The sequence below is a fragment of the Protopterus annectens genome, chromosome 14.part0 (genome assembly GCF_019279795.1).
Source record: "Protopterus annectens isolate FY-2018-M chromosome 14.part0, PAN1.0, whole genome shotgun sequence".
Lineage (NCBI taxonomy): Eukaryota > Metazoa > Chordata > Ceratodontiformes > Protopteridae > Protopterus > Protopterus annectens.
The window spans coordinates 679,315,018-679,342,907 of NC_056748.1; positions in this window are offsets into that span (position 1 = coordinate 679,315,018).

Here is a 27,890-nt window from a genome sequence, read left to right on the forward strand (position 1 = left end):
CCAAGCAAGCAGAAAAAGTAGATATTTTCATTTAGTCTTGGCTGATAATAATCATGGAGGTGGAAAAAGGGGGGAAATATTCTTTTTTATTGTGGAGTTGATACAAATTCTGAGGAAACATATAGTAGTACTAATAGTAGATGGATTATTTGGAAAGGATTAAATTTTAGACCATAGAGTTATGGCAGGAAATGCATTATGCCCCCTCGCCCTGCCATGGGGATCTTGACCAATATTATTAGAAAAAGATTTTTGAAGCTTGGAAGAGATTCTTCTCAACAGGGCATCTCCAGAAGACAGGAAGTGATTTTAATGTTATTTTGGATTCCTACAAGGAACGTCTAAATAAAGAAAAGAATATTACAGAAAAATGAAGAATTATTGAGTCAAATGAAAGAATGGGACTTTGTCAATATTTTGAAATTACTGTTCAGGGAGTTAAAGTATTTATTTATTTATGTATGTACGTATGTATTTATTTATTTTACGATCTACATATATGGAATGTCAAGCTAGCAAAGAGGATGATGTCAAGCACCAGCATAGAATGCATACAGCACATTAACATTGGAGATAACTGTATTTTTGATTATGTCAGTAAACCCAGAAACACATATAGGAATAGTGGGTAGCCATAGAAGTATGTGAAAGTCAAGTTATTATAACTGGAAAGGGAGTTAACTAAATAATAAACTCAAACAGATAGTCAAACTATAGAGGAAATTCTGAATGACAATGAAGTGACTGAATTAATATGATGGGATGGAATAAAGGTAATTACTCAGTCCAGAATCATGGCAGAGGAAGGTACAGACTGATCCAAATAAGTAAAGTAACAGAAGAGAAATCATACAGAAAATGGTATTTCTAAAGAATGACCTAGAAAAAGATTAACCTTCCAACTTAGATGATGCCTTTGAGTGCAAGTTACAGTGATTAACTCTCATATCATCATATGTTGAATATAAATGCTTATTAGCAGAGAATTTCTCGTTTGTATGGGAAAAATATCAAAATGCATTGCATAAACATTCAAGGACAGAATTCAAGTGGCATATATTTCTAAAGTGATGGGTACCATTGGAAGTGCAGATCAATCATCCAACACAATTAGGAGATAAGCTTAGAATATTTTGTGAGAAAATGTTTTTGAAAAAAAGAAAATGTTTTAATGAACATATAATACTGGTTCTATCTTAATATAGGTTCTATTCTCATTAAACTAAAGTCCAGTTACTAGACCACTGTACAGGAATGTGCCAGAATGTCAAGTTGGCAAAGGAAATAATTTCAGTACTCCTAGTGTGTGTGTGTGTGTGTGTGTGTGTGTGTGTATGCATGAGGACTAGGGTAAGGGTCAGTTGTAAATGTCGGTATGTATGGTGTTTAGTATTAGGTCTAGGGTTGCCATTATAATAATATTGTTTCATGTGAAAAGAGTTAAGGTTAAGGATGGGTTTATGGTTAATAATGGAGGTTCAGAGTGGCTCCTATTTTCTTTATTGAATACAAGAAGATTAAACTAAGAGGAAAGATTAGAACTTTAAAGACTAATAGCTAATCAAGTCAAGCTGTCTGTCAACAAATTACGAAAAAGAAAAAAAAATTGTCACGCCTTGTTTGCCTTTTCAAAGACTGTTTCAGTGCTGGGGAAACAGTGATCCCTTTATAAAAGACAGATGAATATTTTAATAAAATTAGTAAAATGCAGTTACTATTTCAAAGTATGAATCCATCTAAAATGGTTGCACTACCAGAGGTGAAGGAAATAGTACAAATTTAGGAACTTATAAGCCAGGCTGCCCCTAGATATTAAAATTCTCACTAAAACATAGCTATGGGAATAGATAAGCTCCTCCAGATTTAAATTCTAAAGTAGGGGTTTATACACTGCTCGCTGGTTATAGGAAATTGTAGTCACTTGCCAGCAGACCCAGATCCATCAATAGGTGACATAGGCAGTCACCTAGGGCCCACTGGCTGGGGGGGGGGGGCACCACAAAACATGCATTTCTTCTTTAAGGGCAAACACTGCATGTGTTTTGAGTAGCACCTGTACTAAAGACACACAGGCACACTTAAATGTTGGAACTTTGTGAGTGCAAGATTTTTAACCATAGAAAATTGCCAGATTAATGAGTGAACCTGGAGAACAGATCAGGCGATAGATGACAAGTGAACATAGGGAATTCTGAGTGTTTAAGTATATGTACGTGTGTGTGTGTGTGTGTGTGTGTGTGTGTGTATGAAATGCCCCAGTTAGAAATGACAGGTTAATTGGTTAAATTATTCAAGCTGAAACCATATATCTTCATTACAGGAGACTATGGCCTGAATCCTCTACACCAACTACCAAACTGCCAGTCAGAAGGTATCTCTTGAGTTCCAGTACATTTTCAATAGCACAGTGTCAGTACATTTTTAACGATATTGAGTTTCAAGGCATTTTCAAGGAATGCTGAATTCAAGTGCATTTTAAAGGAATGATGAGTTTCAGTGATGTTGAGCTTCACGTGAAGAGAACTTACTGTTGCCCATGCTATGTCTGTTTTCATTGTGTAACTGATTTGTTTAGAAAATGGCTATTGTCAGTGTTTGTGGTATTATGTTTGAAAACATTATGAGTAGCACAACAGGTATCATAGGAGTGGTTTCTACTCCCACACCATGTAGCTAGAGTGCTGATATTGCAGTACCCCTTAAGGGGGATGGGGGATGGGGGGTGCTGCAGTCCTGACTGTGTCCTACTTTGGATGAGATTCCCAATAACTATGAACCTGTTGTTGGTTTGACAGCCATTCCCTACTGTAATATTAGCAGCTTACCATTTTTTTAAAATGTAATATGGGCAATGTATTCTTCAAGGGTAGCAGACACTGAATTTGTACATAAAACACTAAAACGTAAAGATGGTTGATGGCAGCAACCTCTTCATTAGTTAGAGGTATGTTTTATTATGGAATTATTCAGATGACTATTACTTCCGCAGAAATTGTATATATTGACTGATATTGTTAGACTGCAATGATAAAAGTTTGAGTGGCCTTTTGTGGTTGAAATGTTCTGCAAATGGTGGTTTTGTCATTATTGGTTCATACATTTTTTTTTAAATTGCTTACTGAAAAAAATGTTAAAAACTACAAAATTAAAATACAATCTAAGAAGTGGTGGTGTCTTAAGCAAGGAATACATTTTAGTGCAATTAGGATGGTGCATCAAATAACTCATGCATGTAGGCACAGTCCTAAAAATGTGTGCAAGGAGCCCACGGCTTGAAAATAGCCCAAAGGTAAACAATCTACCACTGGCCAGATGCATTTTTTTTTAATATGGATTTAAATGCGGTTTCAGTGAACATGAGTTTCTAGGGCAGAGATGCTTACTGTCCATGCTATGTCTCTTTTCATTATCAGTCTGTTTTGTTTTGTTTAGCAAATAGCTATCAGTCTTTGAACTATACAATCTGAAATAAAACCTTTAACTATATCTAATCATTGTAGAAGTAAAGATGAAATCAGTATGCACACTGACAAGTTTGAGTACTGCTTATGGGAAATGGGGAGAAATAGTCAAGCAGTGGCAGACTGAAGTGGCATGGGATGGGGTGTGGGGGCCAGTCCAGATCATTACCCTAAAAAGGGCCTCATTTGAACATGATCCAGCTGTGCTTCTTAGTTTTTTTTTTGGGGGGGGGGGTGTGATAGGGAACAAAAGGAAATCATTATGAAACAGTGATGGGCTTCTTCTTTGTTACATGACATGGATATCAGATAATTTGTTCTATTCTTTATATCATAGAGAAAGGCGTAATATACTGGGCCCTGTTTCTGACATTCTTATAAAAGGAGTGGGGTTAATGGTGTTATATGTAGATGTACTAGATATCAATGCAACCTAGGAGATGGAATGTTCAGATCAATAATAGATCAATTAACTATAAGAGCAAGAAAGAATAGTACGTATTACATCAGAAGGGTGGGACAAGGTATGGATCCACTTACTTGTTGACAACTACATTCTTCTAGCTGAGAACGTTACTATAGTTACTCTTAAGGCATCTACTGAATTTAGAGAAACTGCAGAAACACAAAATGAAAGATGAAGAATTATTTTATAAAATAGTCAAGCAGAACACTATTCAGAAATGGAGGTGGAGACAACATTGGAGGAAACAATGAGCAAAAACAATCTACATATTATACATAAAAGGTTAAGAGCCAACTTAAAAGGGGAAGACTGAGTCAGACCTATAGTGAATAAAATGAATTTTGTAACTATCATATTGCAAATTATTCCATACTTGTAAAGACATATTCCTATATCACACAACCATGTTTCCCTAGAATGGACACAAACTGTTGAATATATAATGGGATAACAGTGAACCAGGATAGCTAAAAAAATGTCTGAGATATATTTTTTAATACAAATAAAGTGATAATATAGAGCAGAATACATACCTTTTTACATCCATGAACTAGATACTATTTTTTATGTTTATCAATTACATTTTACACAAGCATTGTTTTAATGATTATTCTGAATGTTTTAAGTGTAAAAGAATGGGTATGAACAAGTACTCATTTAATTATTTAAGCGGATTAGTTATTTGGCAACATAAAAGAACACTGAAATACTGTACAATTCACAGATATGCTTTTCTTCCACTCCATTTAAAAATTTTCTGTGTAGTTCCTTAATTCTTTGCTCTGTTCTTTCCCATTGTCATAGTCACCACCTACAAGAGGGAAGCTCTCACAGAGCATGCATCTGCTATTAACCAAGGAATTAAAGTAAAAATAACATTACCACAGCTTCTTTATTAGCTTCTTTCTGTCACTTTTTCTGTTCTGTTTTTAGTTCTTTGCATGTATCAGGATACCACGCTCACATGATGATATACAACTGCATGAGTACTAAAACACTTCTGGGTATTACATACTCACATTTAAAAGCATATTTGCCAGAGTCTAGGCATTAGAAATCATAGCACTAGAATAAAAAAAAAACATACAGAGGACCAGGAAAAGGAGCACTGTCTTATTTTTCATAGTGGAAGTTTTTTATACACTACACTCTATGTAATTAATGATAGGGAATCATTTTATGGGCTTGTTTCTTTACTTTAGTATATATCCATTAATAAACATTAATGGGTCTGAGGTTATCAGAAGCATCAGTAAATCTTAGAGGAGCAAAGCTAAATCTGATGCCAAACATCAGCAGTATATCTAAATCATAGCAGCTGAAAGTTATGTTCCCAAGTATGGTCAGCTGTTGGAAACAGTCAGCCACATTCTTCATAAAAAAATACCCATGCAGTCCAAAAATAAGGCTCTCAATTTTCTGTCATTGTAAGGATCTGAAAGTTATTTTCTGAACATGCACAGTATTGAAATAGTACAGTTAAAACATGGCAATGGTTCATAGATTAGTACTAGGCTAACTGCCCTTGTGAGCCATATTAAGCCTAGCCAATTATCCCTTGTGAGACTCAAAGCCTGCACATTGTGTTTGTAAGGCAAACACCTTAACCATTAGGCCACCCTCCAATGACTCTTCCAATAAATGTTTTGCAAATTAACCTACCTGGATTTTTTTCACAATGAAGTAGTACTGTTCACTGTAGCCATGCAGAGTTCAGTACAACTTAAAACAGATGAGCATATTTATTTATATATTTATTTACATTTGTTTACTGGGAAAGTCTGACTGGGACAGAAGCCTATTTTCACCGGAGGCCCTGGGAGAAAAGCTCCTCAGAAATATAAGCAAAATACAATAATTAAATAGTACAACGGTATACATATAGTAAAATGCAGAATACACATCATCCAGCTAGTCTATACAAAGAAGTATTCAATACTGTTTTCCAGTAGATATATATAATATATATATTTATATTTATATACATATATACATATATATATATATATATATATATATATATATATATAGATATAGATATAGATATTTATATATATTATATATGGGTCTATTTTATATGATCTGCATTTCAAATATTCGACTTTCATATAGTTGAGACCATATGATAGAACATTTGAAAAATCAATCATGTAAAAAAATATATAAAAAAACAAAATTAAAATTAGATGTTTCTAGCAGGGGGGCAAGCACACCTGCAGCCCCCACATCATATGAAAGTTAGACTATCTGAAGGGGACCCATATATATATATATATTTTTTTCTTTTTTTTTGTATGAGCAGTAGTAACACCAAGGAGAAGGAAAAAATGAGGTAAGGATTGGACAGTATGGTGAGAGAGTTATAGACGTCTTGTCAGTAGGTTTGATGTAGCATTTGCTAGATAACAGTAGAGCTGTGTATGTATAAATAGTAATAATGTATCCTGCTTCTTATCAAAAATGTATATCTAAAAACTTTAGTAAATAATTTTAAAATTATTTTCTTAATATCATTTAGCTACTCTTATTACATTAACGGGCTTGGAGTGAATAGTTGTAGTAGTAGTACAGTAATTTCTAACAATGATCAGATTTATAAATGGCCTGGATGATATAATACAGATTTGCACAATATAAAGAGTGACGATTATTAGTTCTACTGTCTAGTTGATTCAGAGAATGTTTAATATCCTGCTGTGGTCAACAGTCAAACAAGTTATAATTAAATAATTTATCTTCTTAAAAATCAATTAAAATGTAATTAAAACTGCAAATAGGAAAAATCAAATATGTTTTAGTGAGAAATTCTTCAAAGAAAAAAATCTATCTAGCAGCAGTTACAATAACTATATAATAAAATACACCGTCTAATGGCCTGCTGTGTAGTTACTTGTTGAAACTACTTAAAGATTTCTTCTTATACAAATATTTGAAACTGATATTAACTGTTAATATCAGTCCCCATTACAGGATTTTGGGTAAAATCTCTGCAGCAAAAGAAATGTCTAGATAGATAAAAGGATTTTGTTTTCCCAAGAACGTTTGTTTTCCTAACACCAGGTCTGCAGTTCTAAAGTGCCACAGTAGTGTTTAGACCTAGTCTTTCTTCCAGTTGTTCAAAAGGACACACATTACAGTCAGTGATGCTAACAAATTCATCTGAGCTGTGAACCACATGCTGACAGTTGTCAATTAGACAGATGCTAACCCAATTGCAGTCAGTTCTCATTAGGATGATAGACAACAGGTTCCAACTGCTGCCAAGAAATAAGTGTGTGGCCTGCTCTTTCCATTTTGCTTGTAGAATGGAGCAGAAAGTATTGTTCCTTAGTAATACCTGTTTACAACTACCTAAGAAACTATATCAAATATCAAGTGAATAAGTCAGGTGAAGAAATGATATCTAGCAAAATGCTACTTTTTTAAACGGATTCTTCACTTATGATGAATCACTTATCTTTTTTCATTAAATCTTCCTTACTCTCTTTAGTTGAGTGTCAGAAAACTGTAATATAAAGATTAAAATATAGACCGTTCTCTTATACAGAAAGATGAATAACACTGGTTTAGCTTCATTCACACTGCATTAAAAAAATTGTGAGGCCATATGAGGCTTCTCCAGTATCAGTCTGCTGCCTCATATGGACTGTGTCTCAGACTCACTGAAAGAATTTTGTTACGTAAAAAAACATACAGGATGGTTTGGATCAAAACTACATGAATTAATTACCTGCAGTTATTTTCATTAGGCATAATATAGAACTATTGACCATGGGATGGGTAAGTCCAAGCTCTAGCCAAATAGGATAGTTTAATTTGAAAACAAAAATGGAAATTTGCTGCGCTTAAAGTGGTGCACAAGGGCAGCTTGTCTAGTATTCGCCTATAAACCTAAACTGTGAACAACTACAGAATAAAGATGTGTACTCCCCATTATAATAGAAAAGAAATCAGCTACAGAGGTAGCGTTATTGCCTCACAGTAAGAGGTTCTCCTGTTCAATTCTTGGCTGGAGTGCCTTCTGTGTGGAGTCTGTATGTCCTCCCCACGGTCGAGTGGCCTGCGAAAGACATGCGTGAATGGGCGTGCCTTCACTAAAGGTTGGGCGTTGGACTGGCAACTCGGCACCATAAAAAAAAATCGACTGCCAATCATTAGCGGACCAGAGTTCCGCTGTGGTGACCCCTAACTGGGAAAAGCTGAAAAGACAAACAATACCCATTATAATGGAATGCATAAAGAGTGTGCAAGAAAGGAAAGTACTTAGTGAAAGTTACTTCATATTTAGCAGAGTAATGTATTAATTTATTACAAACAGATTTTATTTCTCCATACCATTCTTATTCAAGATAGTCTACATGAAGTAGTCAGATGCTGTTACTTTTTTAACATTATTTCTTTATAGTGTTTCTCTCTGCTACTCAGTCTTCACTAACATCGGATCCTCTGTAACCTGCATGGTCAACAGTTAATGCCTTGACTAAAGATCAGCAACAAAATAGAAAATTCTGAATCTGGGATTTAACCCAACAATACTGCTTGAACCTGACAGCCCAGTACTGAGACATAACATATGGTGAATATTATCTGAAATGGGTAGATTTAGTATCTATCACTATTTATACCTTCCATTTTGCCCTATACTTTGATGTCTGATTAACATATTTATTGGCATTTTCTTACTGGGAAAGTCCTACTGGGTAGGTGATCATTTTCAGGGGAGGCATGGTAACAAAAGCTCCAAAGTATTACAAAAAAACATTTTAAGAACAATAAGTTTACAATTTTCAGAAATAATAAAAAAAATCTATAATTTAAATAATTATACCAAATCTGACAAAGTGAAAATGTTGATTAAGAGTAGATTATCAACTTTGGCTCTAGATGACTGTCACTGTTGAAGTAACACACAGACCCCAAGTGCAAAAATTGGCATAAGGGGTTGTGGCTGGATTGGTTAAGAGTAGAAACAACTGATATGACAATTTAATATTTAGAGAAACATTAGCAAGTTTAAAGAGAAATTAAAGGTAAGCTAGTGTTACACATTATTTGCAATACAAAGTTAGAAAAATGGGGTTATGCCATATTTAGTAAGAGAGTCAGGAGAGAGAAATAGATTGAAGTAAGGAGGAGCAGGAAGAAGGGAGAGGACGGAGGTAAAAGGTATAAAGCGGTACTTGTTCATATTCAGGAATATAGATTGTTCTGAGGTTGAGCAAGAATAGAGCCATATTTTGGTTAGGAAGTCTTTCAGAATGGTTTTAAAGAACTGGAGAGCAAGTATTGACCTGATTGACACAGGCAAAGACCACCTGGCCTTAGCAACATGGTAGGAGTACAGCCATGCCCAGCAGATTTTATAAGTTTGTGTTTGAAAAGGAATTGTTGATCATTCGATTAGTGTGACCACTTGGGAACATAGTTGTATAAAATGGTATTTAGTGATGGATAATTGTATAGGTACTAAGAATTTTAGTGCTCTACAGTAGTAGGTCCAGAAAGGGGTATTTGCTACAAATGTTGCCATGTTATGATAGCACTGCTCATTTTTGTGATGTGTGGAGGATAGTCAGGATGGGAGCACCAGAACATAATGAGTCGTGGAGGTAAGTAGTGGCAAATGTAGTTTTATTTGCACTGTTGAGACAGTTTTAGGCTCTGTAAAGCATCTCTAGTTGTTGTTGAGTTTTGTATAGGCAGGTCAAATTTAAAATTATCATCCACTATTATCCATAATAATAATAATAATAATTTGCTTTGAGAACTTACTTCAATGGTTGAATAATTAAAGGGGATTTTCAATTTTGTTTTTTTATGTACAAGAGGGATTGGGGAAACGAGTAGTAGTAGATATTTAATTTTTTTTTTTTTTTTGCTGCTGCTGCTGCTGTTACGCTGCCATGTTTCACTAGCTGCTAAAACTTCCTGGTTCATTTTTGGAGATCTGTCAGGTTGACAGATGTGCATATCAGTGTGGGGTCGTTGAAATACTGTATTAGGAAAGCCTGTTGTATGGATGTGTGGAAGATGTTAGTGAAAATGTTACAGGGACCAAGGATAGAGCCTTGTGGTACACTGGTGGTGACTAAGAGGCATGGTGAGAGGGTGGAGTGACATTTTACTGACTGATACCTATTGGATAGGTAGCTTTTGAACCATAAAAATGTGGATTGAGCTAGACCTACTAAGGACATGTGAATTAGAATTTTGCTGTGACAAACTGAGTTGAAGGCTTTGACAAGTCTAGAAATAAGGAGGAGACTAATTTGCCATTATTTCTAGCTTTATTGAGAGTATCTATGAAGGTTAGAAGCAATGTTAAAACTATGACAGGAATGGAAGGTGTGTTGTGTGGTGGATAGGAGTCCATTCTGCAGGAGATAGTTTAGTAGTTTATTTTTGACTATGGTTTTCAGGTATTTTGGAGAGGGGGATAACATTGCATTAGCAGTAAAGTTAGTGATGTCTGTTCAATGTTCTCCTTTCTGTCGAGAGATAATGTGTGATTCTACCAATTATTAAGTCAGTATCCTTTCAAATCCATTCCTCCTCTGACAGCCTTTACTACCCAATGTTTTCCGAAATTCTATTTCTCCATCCTACACTTTTGACCATTTTCCATATCCTGCATCTTCCCTTTCAACGCTGATATTACCCCTTTCTTTCTTTTCAAGTCTTGGCAGTACCAGCCATAATCGCTGAAATGTATAACAACATTTATCTCACTCCTGGTTGGCAGTTCTTCAGGACTATTGATTGTGCCAACTGACAGTCTGTTGCCCCACCCTAGTTTTAGCACTAACCGACAGACTCAGGACATGGTGTGACTGGAAGGAGATCTAGGAGTCCTGGACCTGCCTTCTTGATAACAAGCTGCATTCCTAATCCGGTTTACTATTGAAATTGTGAACGTTACTTGGGCGACAGTCGAACGTATAAGGTCATAAACAAGGATGTCGAAGACAAAATAATCAATCTAGGAACGGTTTTAACATGGGTCGATGTAGGTGTTCAGTATTATTCCCTACTACAAATATCTTCCCTTCCTCGACCCATGTTAAAACCGTTCCTAGATTGATTATTATGTCTTCGACATCCTTGTTTATGACCTTATACGTTCGACTATTCGACTGTCGCCCAAGTAACGTTCGCAATTTCAATACTAAACCCCTAATCCATCTATAACTTAAACAGAACTTTTGCTACTACTATGTAGCCATGTTTACACAGAAATCGACATTCTTATGGAAGTCAATTAACTGGAAACAAACACAAACAAAATAGATTGATGGTGCCATTTGTGAAGGGCAGTCTGAAAAAATAAATTCAATAATGGTGAAAGATTATGTTTTTGGATAGACAGTGAAATATTCAGTGTCATTAAGCCATATTTTCCAAAATATCTTTAAATTTTGACTAATTATAGGGACAGAGTAATTTTAACTGTTAAACACTCTATGAAATGTCAAGGAATGCACCTCAGAACAAGAAGTGCCTTACTGCTTTGACATCATGAAGAATGAAAGTGCCCTGTAATGAAAGTATGGCTTTAAAAGCTGCTAGACACTTCACTCTGGCAAACTTTGTATGTGTGTCTGAGAGAGAGAGAGAGATTAAAAAGCAGAAAAAATGCTTCTGATGTTATTTACAATGCATGCTCTACAGCATAACAGTGCTGAAAATTGCTTAACAAAATTTGTTAAATGGCAACTATGTCTTAAAGGCAACAATGTTTTCCTACCTAGATAATTATCGCTAAACATAAAATGCATTAATTAGAAGATTCTTCACCAACTGGCGTACCAGAGGGATCGATCCTTGGGCCAATGCTTTTTAACATCTTCATCAATAACTTTCACATTGCACTTCCTGATGCCAAAATCATTCAATGCGCAGACGATTCAACCTTAGTCTGCTCTGCCTCAAACCTCTCTGAATTGCTGACTAAAACCCAAACTGCCTTCTCAACAACTGAGAACTGGATGCGCCAACACCACCTCTCTCTCAATGCAAATAAATCAAAGATTCTACTATTCCCTCCTACAAAGACCCTCTCCTACGATAAAAACAACTTCAAAGTTTATAGTCAAACCAACTCACCTATAGAAGTAGTCCCCTCTGCCAAACTACTTGGCATTACTGTAGATGAACACCTCATGTTTGATATTCATATTCAAAAAATATTAAGAAAACCCACCAAAAGCTACGTATGCTGTATAGGAATAATCGCTTTCTCTCAAACTCTACGAGGCAAACTCTGGCCTCGACTTATCTTCTTCCTTCCTTATTATAAGTAGCCCCACTCCTAATCAACCTGTCCTCCTCTATCACCTCTAAACTAGAAAACTGCTACAACAAAACCTCTAAATTTGCCTCTAAATCTAAAAATACCACCCATTACTGCCTGACCCTACAATCCCTGAATTGGCTTGAACTCCCAAACTACCTAGACTATCTCCAACTCACTAGTGCACATAGACTCATATATCACCCAACAAAATGTCCCACTCTAACTAACACCCTTATACACCCAACAGAGCTCTCAGATCTGAAAATCAGAACTTAATTACTATCCATAAACCTAAATGTCCTGCTGGCCAACTTCTATCTTTCTCACTAGGCAAAACATGGAATTGCCTTCCCTCCACACAAAGAACCATACCAAACTCAGAAAACTTCAAAACCCAACCATTCAAACACCTGTCCACTAAATGGAAATGTACCCGCCTTCACCCAACCTAATCCAAGGGGGTTCTCACTCTGGTTCCCAAGCTCTACAACTCTCATAGTTATCTTCCTATGAGCCTATCTAAGCGCTCAACAATTTCTACAGCTTCTCTCTAAGCTCTCACCTCCTACAGCTACCCTCACACAGCCCAACCTTGTAAATATTGTAAATAGCATTCTACTGTTGATGTGTGTATGTAAAGTGTATTTACATTTTCTTAAAAGGTTTGTATGTAAACTGTTTCATTATCTAACCCATATCTGTTTTCCTCAAATGAAACTGTGTGATCCCTACCTTCAAGCTTAATGAATTTGTTAACTATGCATGATATTTAATGCATTTGGATCTTTAATATTAACTATTATTTGTATCAAAATTGTATAATGCATCTTGGAGCTTTTCTCCCCGGGCCTCCACTGAAAATGGGTCAATTTGGCCCAGTGGACTTCCCCAGTAATCAAATTGCAAATAAATAAATAAATGAATACATTTCTGTCCTAGTTAGCTATTTTAATGCTTAAGATTTTGGGGCTGAACTTGTCTTCCTATCTCTTGCATCATTTTACCTAACACATCTGAAAGTATTTTATTTTGAATGTATACTTAATTTAATGTATTGTTACAGAAGATGCACACACAGTAAATATACATCTTTTTTATTATTTTTGCACCCGCAGAAGATCTAAAGCTGCTCAGGTTCTAAATGCATAGCTCTCTGAAAGTGTGCTATCATACAAGACTGCAATCTTTACCTTTCCTAGGTCCAAAAATATGAGCCTTTTGTAGTCTTTAAATAAAAAAATAAAAATGATAATTTCCTACATTTCCTTCAGTATATTAGCAAAGCTTTCATTATAGGCCTGAAAGTATGACAGTGGCTGATTTGGAGAATAATTTTTGAAGGACATCAGGACCCAAAACTCGCACAATATCATATTTAAAATATCAGTGTTATCTCAGCTATTTATTTTTTATCTTTTGCAAACTTTACAGTGATGGAATTGATATATCTAAAAAACAAATATGCAAGAATCACCACTAAAAAAGCCAATGACATTCTTGTTGTGGATTCTGAAACCTGACAGTATCTTGCCTATTCTATGTGAATGCTAATGTATTCTGACTGAACAGACTCAGGCATTGGAATCTCATCAACTATTCTTTCCCAATGTATTATAACCAGCAAGAAGCTTTAAAAAAAAAGTTATTTATCAGTATATTTGCCTGTATGAAGATATGCTGTTTTACAAAAAAATATTAGTAATAAGTAGTTACTTCGCTCTTGGCAGGTTTGGGATGTATGGAAATTGAGATGTATAGAAATTCATGGGGAAAAACACTTTTTGAGCTTATCTGCAGTGATCCCCTAAAGCACCTTTCTTACATAACAATTGTGGTTATTAGATAAATAATTTTTCTGATTTTGGTGTGTAATCACATATGCAATCATGAGTGAGATACAACAAATGGTAGAACAGTAAAAAGATATGAAGAATATTAATGTGTACTAGAGTATCTTTATGCAATTTTTACAAAATATGCACTGATTTATTCTAATATTCTGATTTTTGATCTATGACCTTTTGTGTAATTAAGTTCATATTGAATTTTACTAGTTTACATAGCTTTTTTAACGTTATATTGCTGCTGTTTAATTAAATTTGTTTATTTTAAAGAAAGGAAGATGCTTCTTCCCTTTACCACTCAGTATTATCTATATCTGTCAACATTAAAATTCACTCTGGTCCTTTAATCAGCATCAAAATGTAACAGCTTTATTTTTCAAGTGCATCTAGATTTCTATTCTAATTATGGGTCCAAATTGGTTTGCTTCAAAAACACTTTGTTTACAATCACAGATATCTGCTTCAGAAGAGGCTTCTTCTTTTGACCACAGTACCTAAATGCTGCTTAGTTATCTCTGTTACATTAATTAAAATATGATTACCTCTAAAGGTTTCATTCATGAACTAGATATATACAATTATTTTACTGCAGAGACTGAGTTTTTTACTTTATATTGGAACCGTATCAGAATTAATGAACCACATAAAAGGAAACAAGGAACAGAAGAAACTTTCTGATGCATCATTTTAGTATAACATATATTTTCATTTACTGCAACTAACTTTGACATTTGTGCATTAACAACATGACATTAGTTTTTCAATATGCTATACTGCCACTCTTATTCTAGAATGTGATGATTGAAATTCTTACACAGAAAAATCCTAATATCTTAAATGAGTACCAAAAACCTTGACATATGTCAGCAATGTAGTGTTCTGACATCATGAATATGAAAGTACATTTTTTGTAACTCCCCATTTCAGTTTCCATTCTGAAAGAAAATGGAACATGTCCCTAAACAAGTATGGAACTCTTAATTCATATTTGAAAATGGGCTTCTAGAACAACTACCCTGAAGTCATCTACTCTCTATGGGAGTACATTTATACACAGTAAGATCCCAAAGCAACTGAGGGTACTTATTTATAGAAAGAAATCTAGCAGCCAATAGAAAAATGTCTATTTTTACTACTGTTTACTTTCTACCTATTAACGGCAACTGTTACTACATTTCAAGATATACGGGAAGACGTCACACTGAATATTATCTTCTATAATTACTTAACCAAACTGCACCTTTTGTACTCACCTTAATACAAATCAAGCTTCCCAAGAAATAACTACGTGCATGGAAAATCTTAAAGATGTCATTCTCCATGCATGGAAGAGTAATGTATCCCAATGAAAACAGCAACAATTGTTTATATGCTGCAAGCATGGAATGACAAACTTATCAGCGGTATACCATTAACACAGAAAATCCTAATTTCACTGACAAAAGCTTGGAACGATTTCCAAAGAAGACACAAACCTCAGGTTACATCTACATAGCTAAAATACAAGATTTACTGCAGTTCACAAATTTGTCTTTGTATTTAGTCCAGTCCACTAAAACAGCAGAACAGAAGACAAACTGCTTCAAGTGTTTGAAACTTCTACCTAAAGAGGGCAACAGCAGAAAAATCAAAACAGCCATAAATAATTCTATTCCTCCATTAGGTGCCATGTACAATATCTAATCTAATTAAAAACAAAATCAAAGCAAACTTTAATAAAATGCTAATACCCACCAGAACTGAGGAGTTAAGAGGGATGCATTGCAATATTCCATAATATTTCTGCCAGATGTGACTAACTTGTCTCAATCAAAATATAACATACTTGAGAGCTATAAGACTGATAATTATTTCTAGATAAAGCAGAATAACTTTCTACTTCAACAACTCTTCCAGCTACCTATAAGTATGTGGACTACTCGTCTGTACAATTTTTCATTCAGAATCCTTGAGCATTATCAAACTACTCTACTGCTACTAAATGCAAAGACTAGTGTCTGCTCTCTTTTAGCCATTGTGGTTCAAACTCTGCTGTGAATCTCTTTGGAAAAGAAACCTTTATACTATGAACATCTCACACTCCACAAAGGATGGAAAACACATTGCTGAAAATAAACACTTGATCCCTTATTGTTACTACATTATTAATGAATGACACACCATTATTTAAAATGACAAATTCAAATTCTGACTTCTAATATATGTAGGCTAGATGATGTCCCATTGCCTTGTTTGTCATTATGCAAGGGCAAAAAACTCAAAATGAAACTTGAATAAAACCACTCAACCAACACAACAAATGCAAATAAATAAATAAACTAATATATATCTCTAACAATAATTAAAAGGTACCGTTTCATCACCGTCAGAAAAAAATCCCTTACAATCCAAAATTAAAATTAAACAATGAATGAAAAAAAAATGCAGCCATTTAATTTCAAAGTGCAATATTGACTTCTATAATGGACATTACTTGCCAATAATGAACTTAACATGGTTATAGAGGCCCAGTGCTTGCAAAGTCTTGACTTGTAATACCACTGCCTGGCCCATTGGTTCCCTGTAATGCTTATATGCTCTGATATTATTTTTGTCTGTGATGAATGCTCCAGGTCTACCAAGACAGTCAATGTAGCATTACAGGCTGTTACAGGCTCTACTGACAGTGGCAGGAAAAAGTTGACTAAGAAAAGGGTTATATGTTTATTGATTGACTGACTGACTGCTTTTGTTTATTGGAAAAATCAGACTGGTTACATGACACCTTTCAATGAAAGTCATGGGAAAAAAGTTACACTTTAAAACAAGGTATAAAAGATATACAAATTGGTATAGACATATATTACAAAATGATATTTGAACATACAAACTTTGGCAGATGTTTCACAAACAATAAAAGCCATTTTATCATTAGTAGACATTTTACAAGAAATAGTAATTTTATTCAGCAATTTTATAAATATGAATACAATTTCAATAGCAGCTGGGGAAACAAAAACAAATTCATAAAGTAAGCAATAATAAGAGTAGATAACACATATAACAGAGATGAGTGACCACTCCACTCAAAGACAATCTATACTACAAGTTCAAAGCAGATGTCAATTTAAAGGCTGTGTTATGATGCAAGGACATAATTGCACAGCTAGTACGGTATATACTTTAGCTTTATTTTTATTAGAAGTGTCGACATTTGATAGCAAAATATGTGTAAATGGATGGGAAAGAATAACCCTGAAAATGTTTTATTGAAATGAAGGAAATATTGTATAATAAAACTGTTTTCATCCACTTCTGGGAACATTTTGTTTTTATTTGCAGTATGAATTTTAATACTTTGTAACTTGTAGCACTATTGTGCATAACTAATAACTACTATAACCTTTTCTAATTACAGACATAAGTTTTAAAAGTTAGCATATCTTAGTGGAATGCAAGGCTGTCTTTAACTCAATAACCCTGTACACTGTGCAACTGGACTGAAAGGTTGGCATGTAGGTAAATCTTTAATGAAGGTGATGAAATTGAAATAACAAGATGACAGATAACATGTTTTCATACCGTGAACAGACCCAACTATTAATGCTGGACTGCAAAGTAAAGAAGATGTTAAAGGTTATACATCAGTATCATAAATTTGTTTTAAAAATTAGTTTAATTAAAATGCCGTCCTTTTGATTTCACAATGTATTCAGAAACTAGCTTCATGCCATTTTACAGAAAACAGAAGTAACTGAAAGATATTTAGAATGAAGAGGGCAGCTGAACATTTGAAGTGGTGAAAGATTAATTATTTGATGACGATAAGACATTTTGTCATATCTGGACCAGAAAAGTTTTAGTTGGATAGAGAAAAAAATAAGCTGCAAATCATTTTGTAAACTAAGATAAGACATTCATATATATTTATTCTTTAGATTAACATAATAAAATGAAAGGACACTGCAATATATGGAGAACACTTAATACTGTTTTAATAAATTACCTGATTATGAAAAAGTTATAACACCCTTCTCACAGATCTTTCTCTGTACAGAACCACATCCATAGTAACAGTTAATTTTCTTACCAGATGCTTTTATGGCAATTTTGCTTTCCTCTTGGAAATAAATTATACCACCTTGTAGACCACCACGTCATATGGCATGAACCTGCCACTAGAATGTTTGTTCCGTTTGATGGCAGGGTTCAGCTGGAGGTAACACACCTACTAAAGTAAGATGAAACTGGTGGAAACATAAGAAAATCAATGTCCTTACATGAGAGAAGGAACTTGCTATTTTTTTCTCAGATTTTCTTTTAAAACTACAACATAAAACAACATTACGTAGTGGAATACTGATTCTGTTCCTCCTTATGATTCTATGCCTTGTTACTGCATTTGTCTGAGATGACACACTGTATATTATGTTCATATGTACATTGTTCATTTAAATTTATTCAGCCATAAAAATGTTATTAGAATTGTTTTAGAAAATCTAAACCTCTCTCTTTTCTGGCTCTGTATATTTTATCAGTTGAGAATAGATTTTCTTCCATGGATGGCTTGTGATGAACCTAGGTAGGTAAAGTCAGAGATGATCAAGCATTAGTAAGTGCATTTTTAAGGTGAGAGTAGAGGAAAGAAAATCATGTTTCTGTGTGTGTGTGTGTGTGTGTGTGTGTGTGTGTGTGTGTGTGTGTGTGTATGTTTGTCTAAATTACAAAAAGCAAAATCATTGTGTGTGACATCAACTCCTCAAGATCTTGAGTCTACACAGGCAGACTCAAATGTGAGTTTGTTTCAAATGCAGTTTTGGAAGTGAAGGTGGGTGTGGAAATTTACTGACAGAATAATCAGTGTTGTTTTCACTATGGTGTGCAGTATGTGTGCAAGATTTCCATACCCTGTTCATCCATGACAATATTGAATATTGTTGCATGAATAAAAATATTAATAAAGAGTATAAGTGGAGTATTCCACAAAGTATAAATCAGTGCACGTACAGTGCCAGCGTGTATGACATTATGTTTACTGGGAGGGCAGGCCATTGGATAGCAGAAAGCTTAATTTCATTACCACGTGATTATTTCTTTCACTTTGACCACAGTCAATTACCCAAAAGGCCAAATAATCAAAACAATGCAGTTTCAGCACTCTATGAATGTGACAGCTGGCTGTTGTTACTTGATAATGGTTAAATACTAAATAATCTCTCTTGTAAGATACAATGTTTTACGTGTGTGTGTGTGTGTGTGTGTGTGTGTGTGTATGTGTGAAAGTAATATGCATGAAAAAGAAATCATAAACATAGATTTTATTTGTGGTTAGTTTATTTTGCTTCTTCCAAGCTGAAAAGGATGCCCAATCAGAAGGTTGATACGCCCCTCGAATAATGTATTTAATGTGTATGTGAAAAATACCACTCAGCTTCTAAACATAAGAAATATGGACAAAGCCAAACATAATGGAGGTGGGACAAAGACCCAAAATCAGGGATAAGTTTTAAATATTGCTCTTATAAACTTAGAAAGTTGCTAGAATGACAGGTTTTACACTAGTGTGTATTTTCTTTTTTTTCCTCTCAAAATTTTTTTATTTTTCAAATATAGTTGAATAAATTCCATAGTATTTGTATGTAACATTTTAAATAACTATGTACACAATTGACACCAGCCTGACACTATAACAAAGCTCAATATATACAATTATTTTATAGGTATAACAATCCAGTTATCAAAGTGTATCTGTTCAGTTATTGTAAAGTGTCAATTAATGATAATACTTTTTCCATGGATTGTTAATAAAAGGCTTACGATGAATCCTTAATTCTTTAATTTTAATTTACAACAATGCTGTGGTCTTCAGTAGGCTGTAGATGTCTTCCAAAGTTGGCATTGTGTTTCTATTCCATCTTCTTCTTATACACTTCCCACTTCCTTGAGATTGCAAGTATTGTCCATACTAGATACATATTTGACTCATTCAAATGAGGACTTTTGTATACATTTAATAATACTAGAGCTTTAGATAAATTAAACAATTCATTAAATAAAGATTGTAAAAAGTTTTTAATACCATTCCAAAATGGCTTAATTTTAACACAGTCAAAAAATGTAATTCCAGTCTGCATTGTGTATTTGCTCACACTTCCAACATATTTCTTTTGTAGAAGAATTAATTTTAGTAATTCTATCTGGAGTTAAGAATGTTCTGTGCAATCATTTCCAATTAAAAACTTTCCAGTATTGTATAAAGGGTGTATGTTTTATTGATAATAAAATATTTGATTTAATTTCTTCAGTTAACTGTAATGAGTGTCCTTTTGTTATATAATTCCAATATGATGATTTGGGTGTTGTTTTATAATTTATCAATATCTTGTAAAATGTCAAAATACTATTTCCCATGTCATAATCATTATATATGATTTAGTATAGGTATTTCGTATGTTTAGGTATTTCTTTAAATGAAGATTTACTAATTATTCAACATAAATCTTGGAAATATGTCAGAATGTTTTGCATAGTTAGTCAATCTTGTTGTGGAATGTTGTATGTTGTTTCTATTGCTTGTATATCCAGAACTTTTAGTTCTTTGATACAATGAAACCAACAAACAAATCTTTTCTGTTCCCAGGAATTAATTTCTCTGTATATTTTATGTGGATAGCTCTTTGTAACTATGAATGGTGTTAAAAGGTCAAACCAGATTTTTAAATCTCTATTTGCATTAATAATTTTCCTAAATGAGTCAATGTAATAATTAATCATACGAGTTTTAGTGGGCTTAATTATGTTATATTGCATACTAATACATATGTGCCATGGCAAATTGTTTTTATCGATTTGATTTTTTTTTTTTTTTTTTTTTTTTTTTGTAAATCAAATTCATTTATTGATATTACAGTCAGTAATTCTTTCCAATTTGCAGAATAATTTTGACTTATCCAATCTGAGACAGTTTTAGATATTGATGCTTTTATATATGTTTCTATATCAGGAAAGATTTATCCTCCCTGTTTCCATGGTTAGATATGATATATTAAAGCTATTCTGTTTCTTTTGAGAAACCATAACAATTTTGTTAGGCATGAGTTTACTTCTTTGTGTATATTCCTTTCTGGTAACAGCTGTATTGCCAGAGCTATATATAGAATCTTGGGTAGTAAAAGCATTTTTATTAACTACAGTCTATCTTCAAATGTTAATATTATTTTGTTACACTTTTCCACAGAGATTTTAATTGTACTGATGGTATTATTGTAGTTTTTTTAGATTAATTCATTATTATCCTTGCATAACTCAATTCCTAGAGATTTTAAGGCAGATTCTTGTTTCCCTATAATGTGATTCCCCTTTGTATGCAATTCTTTTTTTTAATTAAAAATAAAAATTTTGATTTATTGAAATTGAGTCCTAAAGTCCTGTAAAATGTGTCAATTAAAATGCCTAATTCTTCTAATGTCTCTTTTTTATTGAATAATGTTAGTATGTCATCAGCAAAGAGCATTACTTTAGAATTATATTGTTCATAAACAACTACTCCTTTGATTTTTGTATTGTTACATATTGAATCTGCCAATAGCCAAAGCAAACAGAATCATTGACATGGGACATCCTTGTTTAGTACTCTTTGTTATATGTATAGATTCAGAGGTGAAAAGACCTAGCTTAACATTCGCTAAATTATTTGTATATAAATTCATTAGTAGATGAACAAAGGAAGGAGGAAATTCAAATAGCAGCAGAATTTTGAATAAATAGTCCCAATTTAGGAAACCAAAGGCTTTCTCTATATCTAAGCCAATTATGAGTGTTTCTTTATTTTCATTATTAACATAATCTATAAAAGAAATTATCCTTTTAATATAGTCATGTGTGTGTCTATTATATATAAATCCAGTTTGATCATTATTATCTTATAGTCATTATTTAATAATGATATAGGTCTAGGTGAGGGACAGAGGTTTGGGGATTTGTTTTCCTTTAGGATATGACCTACTGGTATGTTGCTCTGACTGTAGTGCACAGGGTCCTGGGTTCAATTGGTGTGATTAAGAAATATCTCCAAGGGGTTGGTATTAAAGCTTGTGACTGAATTTCTAATAGAGTTTTATGGAAGAGGGATAGTATCTTTGAAGGAAAATGTTTATATATTTCCATAATTATGCCATCTATACCTGGAGCTTCGTTACTTTTACCCTCTTTTATTGTATCTGTAATTTCTTTGTAGGATATGGGTGCTTGCAGATCTAGTTCTAATTTTTCTGTTTCATTTTTAATATTAGAACATTTTTCATCTACATTTAATTGATCCATCTGTATATTTTCTTTTTTGGAAATGTTCCATATAGTGATTGTTATAGGCATCAATAATGTTAGCTATATCTGAGACATTTTTCCCTTTCTTTCCATGGAAGATACTGTTAATGTTATTAGCTTTTGATTGTATTTTGATTCTTATGGATAAATTATGTAGATATTTAGGAGAAGTGGCCAAGGTATTAGTTTTTAGTTTTTTTAAAGTTAAACTAGTTTTATGTTTTAGAATTTCATTGTATTTATTGTTTAATACTTTTACTTTCTTTTTCATCACCAAATGATTTTGATTTTTTTCAGCTTTTACTGACAAAGTTTGGATTGTAGATCTAATAATTCAGAATACCATTCGTTGATTATTTTTTGTACCAAGTTAGTGTTTTACCATATATGTAAGCTTTCAATGAGTCCCATATCATTATTTTATTTATCTCTGTGGTGTAATTAATATCTAAGAAGAACTGTAATTCAGATAATAACCAAGGGTTGAGATTTTTAATTTTAGTTATATATGCTGGAATTATGGAGTTAAAGATTAATGGTTTGTACCCATTAATAAGTTTTAGTATCAATAAACTGTGGTCTGAAAAGAGGCAGAGAGTGATTGAGAAATGAATGATTTTTGAGTGTAAGTCATGGGTAGCAAATATTTTATCTGTTCTAGTTTGGGTACCAAATCTGTGATCTTGACGGGGAAACAACAAAGATTTGTCTTCTTTAAATTTGAAAGTATCTTCAAGATGAAGTGATTTTGCCCACTTGTTTAAAGCTTTTGATACAGCAGGTATATGCAGCGGTCTTTTATTTGTAGTTTCAAAAATATCAAATATACAGTTAAAATCTCCTCCTAATAATAAGTTGCCTTTTTAATTATTGGAAATGAAATCCAAGTTTTTTTAACAGTTCCTGTTCCAATGCCTGGGAACCAGTATAGATTGGCTAGGGTCCATATTCTGTTACATTTAACTATTACTAATGCCATAAGGCCTTCTTTATCTTCATACTTATAAATGATTTCTGGGCTAATCACATTTGTTTTCCATAAAATTGTTACCCCTTTTGTCTTTGTCTTATAAGTGGATCGTGGCAATATCATATTTCCTTAGGATTCCATTTGTAATTATCATTTGTTTTGAAATGAGTTTCTTGAAGGAAGAAAATTTGTGATTTGTTCAGTTTTAAATATTTCAGTAGATTTGATCTCTTGCTAGGATTGTTTAAGCCACTGGTATTTTAAAGATAATAAAGTTAAATCGATCTTAGGTTATTTAGACTATGTATTTTTTGTTTTATTGTGACTATTAAACATTTTCCTCTGACATCTATAAAGTATATGTTAGAGCTTTTAAAGGAAATTATCAGTTTTCTACTTTGAATGCTTACCAATAAAGTAATGTTTTGGTCAGGCAAACTAAAAATGTTTTTGTGAAATAAATTTGAATTAATAAATGTTAACAAAACTAAGAGCTGCACTAGCCATGAAATGAAACTCATTCCTAATCGTACTTCCCGACCATACTGAATTACTTGGCTTTTACCAAGTTTTGGGGTACATTTGAATTTCAGACTTCATCTTCTTCAGAAAATAAATGGTAACACAAAACCTTTTATTCTAGCAATTTTCTAAGTTTATAAGATCAGTATTTGAAATGTGTCCCTGTTTTGGGGAAGTATTCCCCCATTATTGGCTTTGTCCAGGTTTTTTGTTTTAAGAGGATGAGAGCTATGGTGAGAAGTGAATTCATTAAAGGATAGCCATTTAAGTTTCAGTCTTCATGTCTTTCAGGAAACTGATGATTTGGCATAGTGGTATGCTGCTTTGACTGTAGTGCACAGGGTCCTGGGTTCAAGACTTGGCAATGAAATGTATAGTAGTAGCACAACATTTTATTCTAGCAACTTTCCAAAATTATATAAGCTATGTTTAAATTGTGTCCCTGGTTTTTGCCCCCCCCCCCCAAAAAAAAAAATTGAACTTGAAAATACGTGTGAGAAGCTGTGCAAGATGCCTATGGCTTACAGTACAGTCATTCTATCTATATGTATATGCATGTATATGTGTGTATATATATATATATATATATATATATATATATATATATATATATGTGTGAGAAAGTAGACGTTTCTGATGGAAATTTTCTGAATTGGGCAGTGTTATTATTGGTTCATGCATTTTGTTTCATTGCCTACTGGAAAAATGTTCAAACAATAAATTTAAAATGTGCTCTAACTTAAGTCCAACAAGGAGGCTGTATTACACATGGAATATAATTTAAAAAAGTCAGGAAGGTGTATCAAAGAATGCATGTATGTTGTTTCTTGTTTTGTGTGCAAGGGGCCTATGATTTGAAAATAGCCCCAAAGTTAATCTTTATTCACCACTGGCCAGATGCATTTTTTTTGGATGTGGTGTGGGTTTCAATGCTGTTTCAATTAATGTGAGTTTCAAGGGCAGAGACATTTTAATCCAAGTCTGTTTTCATTGTGAGACAGCATTGCTTTGTTAAGCAGATATCTATTAGTGTTTATGCATTGTGCTATAAAATGTAAAAATAAAATCCAAATAATCATTGCAGCATGCACACATTAGTGTTTATGGTAAATGGGGCAACATAGTCATATTTTGGTTGGCTGATCTTCAGTTTGCATTTGAAAGTTGGTATCCCACAATTCACTGGAGTGGGTGGGGTTACAAAATTATGCACGCAAATTTTATGTTAATCAGCGTACAGATTTGTACCTATTTTTCATGGGCCTTGTCCAGATTTTTGATGTTTCCAGGTTGATCCTAATCTGATGGATAAAGCTAAGTCCATCAGATTATCACTGTCACTCATACCTTGACAATCCAGAATATCTGAGATCTATAAACTGAATTATCATATGGACAATATTTGTAATAAGAATAAGCAATATTTTTATTATTCTGAACAGATATAGTACTGCTGTAGATTAGACAGAATTCTAATACAATATAAATGTCTACTTATTGTATAAGCAATTAATTTTTAGATGAAAGATAGATGACAAGCTATTCAATCATAGTAAAGTAGGATGCATCATATATAAAACCTCAATAAAAGATTATAGCACACAGTTATTTAACACATTCACCCTTATTGATAAAGTCTTTCAAAACTTATTACTTAGTATAAATAGATGGTAATAATATGTATACCTAATGTTTATAATACAATGCATTTTACTGGATATATCAGAAGTTATATTTCATTGTTTGCCAGCATTTAAATAATCACTTTGTTGCTAACTTATTTAAAGCATCAAGTTTGTTTTATGTAAACACTTAAAGTTAGTGCATTTTAATTATCAGTGCATCCCTCTTCTCCCATTTCCTACACATAAAGATTTTCATATCTGCCATTTCTTATTATAAAATGAGTGAAATTATAGGTTAAATACAACAAATTCACTTATTGTGATTAACGATTGCAAGTTCCCTTTCTATATTCATAAATTGCCATTTTATTGTATATACTGAAAGTTTTTAGATTTAAATGGCAATATTATATTTTGTATAATCAGCAAAGGTTAAACAGAGTGATTATTGTCAATTTAATATTATTTGTTCAGAATGTGATTGTTACTTTCTGTAACATTCCTAGTTCAGGCTTCTGTTGTTTCCCTTGAATAACTTTGTCAGTTTGATGTCAAGTATAAAACATTAGTTACCATGGTAACAGCTTAAGTATTATGTATGGTCAAGATGAATTACAAAACCATAATACAAGTTAAAACAATTATATGACTTTTTATGCAAAGTTACTTATATGAAAAAATCATAATGCTTCCCCTTGATGTTCAGTGTAGTATATGTCATTTATGATAAGTTAAGACAGTTGTGTTATTATACACAAGCCCATGTTATTAAATCCTGTGTTTAATATGTAAATTCAGCAGACTGCTTCATCTTATATGACGTTTTTTTTTTTTTCTTTTGGCTGTTGCTTAGTTATTTGAGAGACCACAAGCTGTAATGTTTATTCTTATTATTAGCTCCTTCCAAACATGTTTATACAATCCATAGACTTTAAATTATGAGACCCTTCTAGTTTCTTATTTGTTATAAGTATATTTCCTTTCTTACCTACACACATATTAGTACTTCAAGCATGGGCAACAATGCCCATCCAGTTTTGCCAGAATACCATTCATTAGTTCATGTGGTATATTTCCAGGCTATTCTTTCGATATTTACAATGTTACATCATTGGCTGCAAGATCTAGGTGAAGATTTTTTCTCTTGTGTATTCTTATAATATCCAAAAGCAATATTTGTCCTGTTCCATTTTACCAGCCTGTTCCATACAGTGGACACTCTGCCAGTGAAACACTGAATGCACCTTCCATTCCCACAAATATTTCCATGAAGGAAATCTGATGACTTTCTAGCACTTCCCGTCAACCTCAAACACCCCTAGAATCAGCTATCCCCATATGCCCAAACCATCCGAGCAAGCTCACCTCCTAAACAACTACAAAGGGTACTGCACAAGACCAAGTGCTCTTAGTCTTTCACAATAATTCAGACTTCTACTCTTATGCAAGTCCTTAATGTGTTTGGACCAAAATACATTTTAAATATAAAATTGTGCTTATTATTTATTTATTTTTTAATCAAGAATCAACTTAATGATATAAACAAAGTGTTGGGAAACCATCAATATGTGCACAAGTGGTTTAAAACAGCCCTTTATATATATATATATATATATATATATATATATATATATATATATATATATTTTTTTTTTTTTTTAAATCAAATATGTCATTGCCAAGAATCATATCAGAGGCTTGTCAGAGCCATTAAGCATTATTGTTACTCTGTCTCCATTACCATTACAACATAGGTGCATCTGTTTCTGTTAGTGTGTCTGTGTACTGCATACCAGAGGATTGTGATGCACCTGAAGCAAAGCTTCACATCACTGCAACTGCAGTCCTAAATTCCCTCTCATTCAGCAAGGCAGCAGCCAGGAAAAGAACAGATAGCAAACAGATAAAAAAAAAACAAAAAAAAACTTCACAACAAGAGACAATACACTCCTCCAGCCCTCCCACCTCTCACTCAACAGGCATACAAACAAACCATTTTATGCCAAAATATCCCAAATCACAGTTCTATCCACCCCTTCCCCTTTTTACAGGGTAAAACACCAAATGTCTCTTCTTAATACACAAGCATCAGTAAACCTCGATCACAAGCCTCAACCCACAGCTTCCTGGAGATGAAAAAGACAACATATAACAGCTGCCAGACACAGCTGAATCCTCATACACCATGTCAGGCTTAATCAAACAGCACTTGAAGCTATGATTCCTGCCATTATTGATATTAACTATATTTAGACAGAATAATAATGACATTTGTACTATCTGCAAGACACAGCTGCACCCACTCACACCATATCTGTATTGATCAAACAGCACTCGTAGCTGTGATACCTGCCATAATTGATATCAACTATATTTAGACAAAATAATGATGACATTTGCACTAA